The sequence below is a fragment of the Manduca sexta genome, unplaced genomic scaffold (genome assembly GCF_014839805.1).
Source record: "Manduca sexta isolate Smith_Timp_Sample1 unplaced genomic scaffold, JHU_Msex_v1.0 HiC_scaffold_2892, whole genome shotgun sequence".
Classification (NCBI taxonomy): Eukaryota; Metazoa; Arthropoda; class Insecta; order Lepidoptera; family Sphingidae; genus Manduca; species Manduca sexta.
Genome location: NW_023593903.1, coordinates 5,216 through 18,631, shown reverse-complemented (window position 1 = coordinate 18,631; position 13,416 = coordinate 5,216). Strand labels below are relative to the sequence as shown.

At 39.2% G+C, this 13,416-nt stretch overlaps 1 long non-coding RNA gene across 1 annotated transcript; it reads right to left on the bottom strand.

The window, feature by feature from the left end:
• Positions 1-5,306: 5,306 nt before the first annotated feature.
• LOC119192535 lies at positions 5,307-10,572 on the bottom strand. The gene is made up of 3 exons (XR_005113659.1): positions 10,313-10,572; positions 6,301-6,466; positions 5,307-5,368 (listed from the first exon to the last, which is right to left on the bottom strand). It is a non-coding gene; the product is annotated as an uncharacterized LOC119192535 (long non-coding RNA).
• Between the last annotated feature and the right edge of the window lie 2,844 nt (positions 10,573-13,416).

The following is a 13,416-nucleotide window of genomic DNA, read 5'->3' as shown; positions in this document are numbered from 1 at the left end:
TAGTGAAGTGTCGTCAGCGAATAATACAACTTCAGCCATTTTGTTAATAATGTACGGTAGATCATTAATATAAACTAAAAACAGAAATGGTCCCAAAATTGAACCCTGGGGGACCCCAATCCCAACTGTGGACCCTGCAGAGGAAACGTTGTTGATAAAAACTTTTTGTTTCCGACCCGATAAATATGAAGATATTAGTTTAAGCAATGAAGATATTAGTTTAAGCTGAAGATATTAGTTTAAGCGTTATCCCAACATGTCAATTAACTGCATTGACATGTTGGGATCGTTATGAGGTAAGTTAATCCTATTCCATATTTATACGGACTTCGGTAAGTACGTATACCTAATGATGAGCTACTTTTAGATTCGTTTTCTTAATAGATGCAAGTTGTTGGAGATCTCTATGGATTATCTTAAGCCACTATCAGTGGTATATGTAGCAGAGTGGAGCGTGCACTCGTATTACATGCTGCAGATTATAGTTATCCCCCACTTCTTTTCAGAGGAACCCTTGTTAAGGCTGGAATTTCACCATGTAAAAGACTTCCCATCTATAATTGGTTGTATTTATTACACCCATATAAAATAAAAAAAAATATGGTTGTGATACAGCCTAATATTATATAGAAATGGATATTATTCCCTCAATGTTGTTCAGGTAAGATTTTCAGAAATATGTAAAGTTGTAAATTAATTTAGGTTTTACTTTATTGCATAAACTAAACTCAAGAATTGTTGTAGGTGATTTATGATGCTGCTCTTCAGATCAGAGATATTGTTAGATGACAAAGCTGCACTCATAACTCCCGGATATGGCAACAAGAACTTTGGTGTGTGGAAACAGCATTTTCAATGTCTGTTTTATGGCATATCTAAAATTTGGCAATGTGAAGACTACTATTGTGGCTTTTGCAGTGTTGCACAACATTGCAATTGCTCAAAGAGAGATATATGCCACAGAACAGTGTGTCCAATATTGAAGAGGTGTCAGAATCAATTATTATCATCATTGACCCAAAACCTAGACTAAAATTGTTCACACTGAAAGGTAACTAATTATACTACATAATTAAAGTTAGTCATTGTCATTTATTTTATAAAATTTATATATTTTTTTTATTAATATATCTCAGTTTTAATTTTTTTATTTCAATGGAGCTCATTGTCCATCTGAATAGCATGCAACTCTTTCCTGGGTTGCACTTCTACTGTTGCAATTTATTCTGCAGATGCGGGACAAACCTGAAATTATGCAATGTATAAGCATTCAACATAATATTGAAATAAAAAAAATATTTATTCAAATATCCAACAGTAGTATCCCACAGGATTATAGCATAGATTACTAAATGATGATTTGTTAATACCACCCTTATATTTCCAGGTGGAGGCGGATTATAGTATACTAATGCATCATATGCATGCCTTAATCTGTGTACTGAAGAAATTGTAAATCATATTTGATTATATGTTGACTTGTCATAAGAGCCTTTTATATGCCTACATGATAAATAAAGGTTTTATTTATTTTCTTTGTTATTTTAACTAATAAAGACCTCAAAAATATGTTTTACTTATGACCTACCTAAAACAACAGTATCCTACATGATTATAGCATAAAAATGATACATACATAGCTCCTTTATATTTTCTACTGGAAATGGGGTCTGAGGAGGCACAATGAGCATGATCTAAAAATAAAATTGATTTATTCCTTTTATATTTCATTGTGCTGTTTTAACTTTATTATTTGTGCTCAATGCCACCAGGGTACATAATCACTATTGTATATTATCCAAATATTTTATTTATATGAATATTTTAGGAGGGGCTATCATAGTGCGTATTGTTTGACATGCGCAATGCAAGAGTAGCAATATTACATTTCAGTTAGCACAGCTCCCCCAAATAAATCTACGACACCTACATGACATTGTAGTTCGTGTTGACATTTTATGTTCAAGAATATGAACCCGCTCCCTAACCAATTTCTTCAACATAATCTTGTAAAATAAGCAATAGTTAGTAATATAGGCATGAATAACGTAAACGTTCAAATACAGAAAAGAGCTGCACCAAACTTGTCTTCCTCCAACCACTTTTCACTTCTCTACCATTTTATCGCAATTTGCTGCCCGCGTTCTTCCAAGTTTTACAAAGAATTTCGAGAATAACAAATAAATCTTCCTCCTGTATTTATTTTGTTTACTTTTTTGACAAATGCCATTGTGACAATGACAGACAATTTTTTTTATTGTCTGTTTCCAGAGACAAATCTTGGTAGTAATTGGTAGAACTTATTTTAATAATATTTTTTCTACGAAATGGCAACATTGTACACATTTAAAGGCGTTTTTGTTATCGGAGGTTGATGAAACCATTATGAATAAGAAATTTTATCGAAGGCTCGATAAGCTTATAGGACGTTTTAACTATTTGCGATTTATACCTTCGATAAGGGTTTTATTATGAATAAGACCATTATAGTTTAGTACTTACCCATCTATTAACAAACTTAAGCGTGTCAACTTTTTTTAATCATTACAATAATTTGTGATAATGATTGGATATTGGTTAGAAGTAAACTCAGAACAGCAGGGGCCTTATTCTCTATCCCGCACGTTATGTTGACAGTGCGTAACAAGCATGTAACACAACCCATCATGTTTAGTACTATAGAAATTTGGCTTACAGAATACCATTCCACACACATTTCTCGAAGATAACATGACGCGGCCGCGTTACGCGATTTCACTATCATACAGAATAAGGGCCCTGAACGGATTTTAATGAAATTTAGCACACAGACAGACCATGTCTCCGATACCACATATACTAACTTTTATAACAGTGTCTTGCACTCATATGAAAATATAATATATATTTTTTAATGAGATAACGCTGGAGTTGTGAAGGTGGGACTTTGGGGCGATACCTAAATGATTTGCAGACCTATGTTGGAAAGGTTTATAACGCGAGCGAAGCCGCAAACATCATTTAGTGTATTATAAGAAAAGAAAAAAAGCATTCCTATTGCATCATACACAGCCTACCAAAAGAATTTAGCATAAATTTAATCAAAATACTATTGACCTCCCTGTGCCACATAAATTTGTAGCGAGCTTCCGACACACTTGACCTTTAGGTTCGCCTTTGCCTTCATTAAACATTCTGACGTATAATCTAGAATGGCGGGGAGTTAAAAATAAATCTCTATCTTGAATCTTATAGTTCTATTAAAAGAACCAAGTAAATGGTGATATATTTTATATCACACAAGGTGTTAAATCCTGCCATAGTGGCCCACGTAAGTTTCGCGTTCCGGGATCAGCCTGTATATATGCGGTTCCAACAGACCAGCATAATTTTGTCGACTGTCGAGGGTAATCATCTCTCGTCAGTCGCCATTCTCTGGACCATCTCCACCAGCCTCTGTAGGCTGATACCGGAATGCAACACAATATGGTTAGGCAACTTTCTACGTCACGTCAAATTTCAAACTAAACCCATATCTACTAAATAATTTTTTTCTTAGTACCTAAATCCTACAAACACCTTCAAAAATGTAACGGTAATTTTTCAAGTCACAACGTAACCTCAAAACTTTAATTTGTAAAGACAATTTGAACAAATATTCGAACAATAACGTTGTAATTTACGTCATTAGGACAAAGCCCGATCCAAATCGATAAGACAGCTCGAATATTTTCTAAAACTAAAGCAATTTGAACAAATATTCGAACAATAACGTTACAACCACTTTATTGGGACAAAAACCCTAATCGATAAGATAGCTCGAATGTTTGAAAAATCTAGCCCAGGGGCCGATCGCCGATAACTGCCAAACGACCTGGATACGGTCTATCGCATCGTTAAATCGCACTTGGAAGGGTTAATTTATTATCGCGCAAGGGCCGTACTTAAGACGGCCAGTGTGTTCGCACGGGGCGCCAGGGGCCCCAGAGGGCGCCACACGCTTCAACTTATTACTTAATAAATTATCCCGGTCGGATACTACGCGTAAACGACCGTATAAAAAAGTATTTGTAAGCATGTCATACTTTATTCTGATACCTCTCAAAAGGACTAAACTTTCCAAGTTTTCAAAACATTTTCATTGTTGCTCCGTTCTTACTGGTCATAGCGTGATGTTATATAGCGTATAGCCTTCCTCAATAAATGCGCTATCCGACCCCAAAATATTTTTTCATTCAAACCCGTAGTTCCTGAAATTAGCGCATTTAAACGAATAAACGAACTCTTCAACTGTTATTGTAAAGGAATCGTCCTTTAGGGTAATCATTGATATAACAGCCAAAATAATCTCTTGTGACCTAAGATGAAAGGTCGAAGGAAAGGTGGTGCCCGAAGAGCTAAATCCAGCCCTGCTGTACTATAACGTAAAGCGTAATAACTTGGCATTATGGTAATAACCAGTTGCTAATAATTCTGCGATGGAATATTCGATTAAATTGTTTTTAGTGCTACGTTCTCCCGCCATTGTTCTATTTTATTTAGTTTTGCTCGTGTAAAAGTATTTTCTACAATAAAACTGCTTTTTTGATATATATAACATAATCCTATGATAATTCTGGAAATATGTTTAAATATTATCTAATATTTACGAATATATTAATTAATTAAAATATTCTATTTTCAGAAAATATATGTATACGACTCATTTGTTTAAAGTTCAAGACTTATTTTTGTTATATTCAATAATATTATGTAATGTATTTTAAAATATAATTTCGTCTTGAATAGCTACAGTGATTAAGACACGGAGACGTGATGTTTCTCGAAATAAAAGGTGAGTCTTCTACGCTAATATTTAAATATTTTCAATTATTAAATTAGCGCCTGTTCTGACAATATTCTCTTTCTTACGTCAAAAATATTGTTCTTCACTGCAACGTCCCTCATATGTGAGAGTCCACCTGGGTACCGCAATGTCTATTTCTGCCGCTAAACAGTAGTATATAGGCACTGTTGTGTTCTGGTTTGAAGAACGAGACTTAACATCTCATGTCTCAGAATGGCGAGCGCAGTGGAATACCAAACAATACTTTGTAATTAAAGGTGTTGGATGGTGTTTCTACTGTTTATGGTCGGTCGTATCGCTTACATACAACGGCAAGCTCGTCTCGGCGTTCAAAGCAATAAAAAAAAACCTTCAACCTGCCCAGCAACCTTCCGTTGTCCCCTTTTTAATTATCTTTATACTACATAACTAAAATGCTATATACCAAAAGATTTCTACGAGTAAGTTAAAATGTTGGTGTAAATAGTTACTAGCACGCCTCCCTGACGTCCACGCCGAAGGGTATCATGGTATGGACGGAATACTCTGAGGAACAGCTGCCACCTGGAAACGGGAAGGGGGGGATGTGAGGATACAGGAAATAGGGTAGGGTAGGGAACAGAGAAAAGGGTAGCTAAATATTCAATGCATCATACTATATCAGACTATAGTGATTGTCTAAAATATTGTCCAATAATTTACGTATTATTTTTACCTAGTTTTGATTATTAAGAAATAAGTTTGATTATGTGTATTACGTAATTTTCTCTTAAACAAATTCCTTTTTCATGTAATTAATATTACACAAACTTGTAAAGGTAGACTAGAGTAAGATGCTACAAGGAATTCTCTATTAATCCAACTTAGAGCAATGCAAAGATTAGTCAAAATAGATACGTCAGAAACTATCATATAAAACGTAAGAATAAAATGATGAATTCATAATAAATTTCAAACTTTCGGGTGTAGTGTGCTTACATTATAAGAATAAACCTGTAAATAAACATAAAAAAAAATAGTTATCTTAAACCAAGAATAGACATAAAACGTCCCAGACTGGTATACGTTGGAATATACAGGGTCATTTTGACATTCTGTTACTAAATGAAACCACATACTCGTCTTCATCTTTGCTGACATTGTGCCAAAAAATATCCATTAATTACGAATATATTTACCTAAAATCCTGCTTTTAGTTTTCTAATTTTTATCATTTTGTAGTTAAGTGCGAATATGGCGTGTACGTGAGTGTATTTCTGACTGAAAGTATGATGCCGCTGCGACGAATTCTCATGGAGTAGTAGTAGTGGCATTCGGGCGCGTAAAATTAAAATCAATTTTATTAATATTTATTTTGTTCAAAACTTACACTTAAATTTACATCTATGTACGGCTCAAGTAACTTATTACTTAATTGGTATTTCCAAGTAGATAAGTATGTGGTTTCATTTAGTAATGCAATGTCAAAATGACCCTGTAGAAACAGCACTACGCACTAATCATCCTCGCGAAGCCGAAGTCGCACAGCTTGACCACGCCGTCGCCTGTCAACAGGATGTTCTCGGGCTTCACGTCCCGGTGGATGCAGTTGTGCCGGTGACAGTACGCGACGCCCTGCAGGGTCTGCCAGATGATCTGCTTCGAGAGGAGCTCGGGGCAGCCCTGGGAGAAGAGAGTCATAATCATATCAGCACTGTATTATATACTGGCCCACTGTTGGGCACGGGCCTCCCTATCACTGAGAGGGATTTGGCCTTAGCCCACCACGCTGGCCTAGTGCGATTTGATAAGACTTCATACACCCTCGAAATTCCTATAGAGAGCTTCTCAGGTATGCAGGTTTCTTCACGATGTTTTCCTTCACTGGTGAAAGAATACAAACATCATTTTTTAGAAAAGTCAGAGGTGTGTGCCCTTGGGATTTGAACCTGCGTACAACGGCAGTCCGTTCCACAACCAACTAGGCTATCGGAGAAGAGTGGTTTTGAAATTTGTAGCTGTGATACTCAGATTTGACACAAAGTCGTAAAACTAAGCGAAATCGCTATTATTCAAGGTATAGGGGCAGTTTGACGAAAGAAAATTGGCTGTACCATACCTACCACTGCTGAGCGGGGCCTGCTATACTGCTGTATTTAGACCTTAGCCTATCACCCTGGCGTAGTGCGGGTTTTCAGATTTCACATACCTTCGAAATTCTTATAGAGAATTGTCAATCTCAGGTATGTAGATTTCCTCACAATGTTTACCTTCACTGTTAACCCAAATAAACAAGTAACTTGTAAAAGTCAGAGGTAGTACCTTGGGTTTTGAACCTGCGAACGTTGTCTTAAATATTGTAGAATTATGTTGTTAACATGAACTAAATAAACTGAATTATTTACTTTTTTATACAATTCACAAAGGCATGTCTTTGTTGCATTTGAAGCGTGTAATTAACGTCTAAGAATTACTGTCTACATTATGCAGATTACGTGCAGTCAAGGTCCATCGATGGGTCACTTGATCTCCATAAAGATACATGAAGGTCTAATTGGAGCGATCTGATATCATTGAATATGTCGACAGCTCATCACATGCGCGTCACGTAAAAAAAGTTAAGAGGAAAATAGTCCAAATGTTCTCTGTTAATCTGGAGGTCGCTCAATATCTTGCGTAACAACTTGTATTACGAAACTATTGTAATTTGGGTATACCAATAAATAATTTGTAAATTTTAATACATTTTATTGTAATAAATTGTAACCCTCGAAAGCAGATGAGCTGACGCCCTATCTGATAGTAAGTCACCCACGAACATCGGATATACAAAGCATACAGCGAAGCCGCTGCCTACCACTGCTGTAATTATAGGAAGCCAGCAGTTATCCGTCAATTAATAGGTTAGTATCTGCTTAGAATTTTAAGTACCATCTTATTAATGATAAGAATAATTGAACATAAAATAAATAATAAATATATTAACATAAACCCAACGGTTATTTAAATATAAGAACGTGTGTGTTTTCATAAGGAAACTCAAGAGATTTTAGGAATTTGTTTTGTTCGAAATTCCTGTGTTTAATGAATAAATATTGTTTCATCGTTATATAAATAGGCTTTATAAATTACAAAAATATTTGCTTCATTAAATCAGTTGCGATTATTGAACATCATTAGTTTGATTCGTGATTCAAAAACAGGTAGTTTAATCAAGTCATGATTTCCCTATAATTGTGATTTGTGTCACGTATTCTCATTAAATTCCTAATAACTATTATAAGTACGTAATCAGTAGAGCTCAGTGAATTTCGACTTCAGTAGGTACACGAAACAAAACAAATGCACCAAAAAAGACGCCTTAGAGTAATTCACATAGAGAAATGGTAAAATAAGTAGATAGTAGATACCTAATATAACTTCAGTATATAATTATATATTTACAGTGTTTTTGTCTTATTTTAGAATCAGTGCCGTAGCGTGAGTTTTGGATCCAAAATTAGTCGCCCCAACGCACCAAACGAAACAAGAAACGCCATTTCAACAAAACAAAAGACCCACTATGCAACCAAGCATCCCACCCCCTAAATGTCGGTACATGCGCTTAAATATGAAAGGATAAAATTCCAATTTTAAAAGTTCCTAGTTTACATTTTTTAGTGCCCCTCTAAAAGTAGCGCCTAGGACGTTCCACCACTGCTTCGAACGTAATACAATTTAGATAGTTTTAACATAAACTCAATGCTAGAAATATTTTTTCAACTGCACGTGTACAAAAAAGTAATAAATATTGAAATCCTATTGTTTAGTAAAACAGAAATGAATTTATTGATTTCCAAAAACACTAATTTGAATAAACATACCCGTTTGATCACGTTTTTGACCCTCAAAAACACAGCAAAATATTTTTAATGACATATTTCAAGTTATTAGTCATCATTTTTATTTGTTCATTTTTTAAATACACAAGGAAATGTTCACATTATAAAACGAACATGGGAACCACATATCAGAATGGTATTTCTAATCTTTTTCTTAAAATATAGTATAAAATATCTTTATTGCATATTAGCCACCAGTTACTGTTGCGTTTTTTTTTTCGTTCAGACACAAAATATCGTCTGTTTATAGCAAAGCCTAGGTATATAATAATTAGCAGACCAGTTACTCGAGTGAGTGTAGTCTCTAATTGTTTACCTACGTGTTCAAATTCTATTAAATCAGCTGGTTACAATATTATGATGATTACATCAATTTCCCTTGTAGACATACGGTCCATGCATTTACCGTCAGTTGCAATGTATCTCACTCGGGAAAAGTACCAAACAGAAGTTCATAGTAATCAAAATTTAAAAACTACCGCACTTCACGCCTTTATTCCTGAAGGTGTTGGCAGCAGCAAAGCTTAAAATATCCCTTTTCGCCATGTGCGTTCCACTGCAAGATGTTATAGAGGGTGATCCAATCGCTATTTCAAGTACTAATTACAGATTCTGGGTTGATAATGAGCAGAAAAAAATAATATCACATCGACTCGAAATTCGAACCCGGGACCTCAGAGCGGTGTTGAAGAGCGCACGCAATTCAACTACGTCTCCGATTGAAAACTAATATAGACTTCAAAATGAAACAATACATTAAAGATATCACCCCACATACGGCGCTCGTCAGTCAATGTTGACTCACACATTAGGTTTTCCCAAACGTGGCTTGTCCGTGTCAATTTAAACTCAGCAAATGGATATAAGTTCGTATTTGATAATTTCGTTAAAAAAAAGACGCCGTAATGCCTAAACTCGAAGTGATATAATTTAACTAACTTCAATAATTAATGGTCAAATTCAAATTGCGCGACTTTGAAAATAAATTACTATAAATAATCCTCAGTGGTGTATAATTACCACTGATGCAGATTTATTCAGTGACATACTTTTTGTGATGTATTTCTGGGCAGTAAGGTGCCCGTGCACCTACTTATACCCCCCTCCCAGCGCCCATGGTAGGAAGGCAGCTCGACTACTGCCCCTTATAAGCCTACTCCAGCGGCAAATTTGAGTTATTTCATTATCTAATCCAATAGGCGTACAACACCGAGACAATAATACGTTAAAAGTCTAACAATGTAATCGCCAAACATTCAAAGTTCAGGGTCTCGGTAAATGAGGCAGAGGTACACACTACACAAATAGACCCAATAGCGAGGTCGGCACGCGAATTAAAATTACTGTCTTGTACAAACAGACCATAAGTTACTTTGTACTTGTGTTTGGTGAGATGGGATTTTAAAATTAACATAATAATATAGTCTTTGCAAGGGAATGCGATAAGATATTTTTTTAACGCCAGAGAGATATGTTATTCTAGTGGCGTCTATCATGTCATTTTTCGGGGAAGGGAGGGGAATTAAATGCTATAGAAACAAAAACTAACATGCAACTCTACGGTGGGCATTATCCCGCCAGCCACCTCACCCCCAAGTGTATGACTTTCCTAAAATTAAAGGTAAAGATCATTGCAGGTGTACTCCACAGCTGGATACTTCTCCAATTCATGTAGCACGGTGTGGTCGCAGTACTCGAAGACCAAGTGCAGCTTGCGCTTGCGCCGAAACACTTCGATCAGGTTCACCAGGTTTGGATGCTTCAGGTTCTGTTGGAGAAGAATGCACGAAACCTGAATATGGTTAAATAGTCCCGTGGGCGAAGGACCTAAGGCTTAATGAATTAACATTCTTGTTATACTGCTAAAGGTTCCGATGACTTGGCGTACTGCAAATGATTAACGATAATGATAAGTGTTGTAGTCGACAATTGCTATCGCTTTCCATATATAAGTAGCCATTGCATGCATTATAAATGATTATTGTTGAGCAACAAGGACGAGCTTTCATCGAATTTTTTAGACTAAGGATTTACGTTTATAACAAATAATGTTGTTATTCGAAAACAGTATTTTTATAACTTTCTTACTTACTATATCGTTCAGCGGGTTTTAATTTAAATTGTTTAAATTTATAATTTAACTCTCACTTCCACTGAGCAATAGAGCAATTGAGTATGTTTTTGCATTGAAACACGTAACTTATGGCTCAGAAAATGACTTAAGCTAGTAATATTCTGATATTTTGGAATAATGTTTGAAACATACAGGACTCACCCCAGGACAAGTTTCAACACGGTCGGATCAATATAACACCATTTAAAAATACATTGTATTGTTTCGAACTGGCTCACAATTCGTCAACATTACAGTTGGTTGAATAATAAAAACACGATTCTACAAAGTTTCATAACTCGTATTGCATTGATTACATTTTTCGACGATATTTCGTGACACAGGGCGGAACGTTGTTTTATTGTTTGAATAAAACTTGTGCAATTGTAGAATTATTTTCGGACCAAGTATCTTGAGTCTGTTGTTTTTGAACACGCTAATTAAAATTTCATAACAATTTACTGTAGGTATTATTCCCCCCCCCCCCCCCCCATAGGAGACGCGCAGGGACGGCTGCGGTCGTAGACTTAGACACTACAACGTCAGAGGAAGCCCGCAGCCGTCCCAAATGCGCCGAAGAGGGCCACCGCGGAGTTTTAGCTGGTAGGCCGTGCGCAGGTTAAGTTATACATGGGGTGCTAGGTCAGGAAACCTCCTCGTGGTGCACCCTGGGCAACGGCGCGTCGATCAGACCGATCAGGCTGATCTGCGCGCCGGCGAATATCCTGACAACAAGATGGTTGGCGGTCGTCGCCTGTTGCGGCGATCGTCGTCTCGTTTAGTTGACGATTGGTCCGAAGGGCCCACCTCGGGCGGCTCCTGGTTCTGTCCTGGGGGAGTGTCGACGGGCTCGGTGTGCGCTCACCCCGCCCCGAGCAGGCAGTGGGAGGGACTCTCTCTCCCATTGTCGCCGTCGTAGATCGTAATCCGGTGTGGAGGTCTGTGGATATGTCTCGCGCTCCTGCCGGACCGAGGGTCTTGGCTTAACCGCCCGGACCGCGAGGAAGAAAACCTCTATAAAAAATGACCCCGAATCCCAAGCGGCGGCGCACCGCGAGGGGATGCATGGCCGATGGGTAGTTCGGTCTCGAGTGCGACCCCGCCAGAGTACCGGCCGACACTCTGTGCAGGTTACGCTAGGCTTACCCAGGTACAGGGGCTCTGCCTGGGCGGACCACCCTTTCCCCATACTCGTGGGAATCTCATGGATGCAAATATTTAAAAAACCCAACCAAAAAAAACTGACGAGATTGCCTACTCCGGTTCCCGAATCCGGGGCTGGAGGGGCGGAGGTCGGAGGGAGCAATCCTGAAGACAGAAAGATAGTAGGAGGAGAAGTTATAGGAGGAGATGTGGGCGTACAGCCCTGTGAAGGTTCAGCAGGTGATTTTGAATTTGCGGTTCCGGCCTCGGTCGTTGAGCCTGAAACGAGTGGCGTTATCACGAGGCTCCGTAGAGGACGCCTTTGGGCGGAAGTGCAACATCTTCGGTGAGGTCGCGATCTCGTCCGTCCAGCGACTCGGAAAGCGGCACAGACACCGGTCCGCCTTCAAAACGGGCAAGGCACAACGTGACCTAAGAACTCAAAGACGGCAGGCTCACCGGATCCAGCGGGACGAGGAAATGGAAGAACGGGTTCAAGAGTACTTGAAAACCTCTGTAGATCCTGAAATACCTCCGATAGAGCTAGACGGACCGAGAGTCATTCTACGAGAGGACCTGACTCACTGCAGCAAGATCGTGCGGCTGATTATGCGCAAATCAGGCAACTTGAAGGGCACGAGCCAAAAAGCTCTGAACTCGGTGGCTGAGACCATAACCGAATACGTCAACCAACCGCAGGCGACGGTAAATGCTCGACTCGAGCAGGAGACGAAGGCGCTTAGAGACCACAGCGCGCGCCTCGAGACGGCAATGAGCAAGATGATGGAAGAGAACGCCTCCCTCAGACGACGTATAGAAGAACTTGAGAAGGCTCTGTGTGCGAGACCATCTGAAGACGCCATAGAGCAGCTGGAAGCCCGCTTGCAGGCCAGACTTGAGTCGACTCTCATGGGTCCGGCTCAAAGACCTCCCTGGCCCATGAAACAAAAACCGCGCAAGTGGAGCTCCCAGTTCAGGAAGGATTTGTTGGTGGGCAACCTCAGTCCGCCACCACCAAGGCCAAGGGCAAAGCGAAGGGCAGTAGAGCTGTCCAGCCCACTCCACCTGTGCTGACACCACTGGTCACTCCCTTTAACAACCCGTCCTGCGTTGCAGTTGCCGGGCCATCTGGCGTAAAAGTAGCCAAAGGTGTAGCCAAAAAGGGTACTCAAGGCGAGAAGGGCGCCGCTCCGGCGCCGACACCACAGAACGCCAAAGCTCCACAAAAAGACAAAGGGGGGGAGAGGGAAAAGAACAGGCCCGCCCCTCCCGGGCAGCAAGCCCCACAGGAACCTAGTCCACTTCCGCCGGCTCCTGTGTCCATGGATACGGCCTGGACCGAAGTAGTGGGAAGGAAGAAGAAGGCCAAGTCCGGTGCACCAAAACCCGCAGCATCGCGACTAGTCGTCCAAGCGCTCCGAGCCGAAGCTCCGGCCGCCGAAGTCAGCCGCGGTAGTCATATCATTGACACCAGCGGCCGTTGAGAAGGGGCTGAC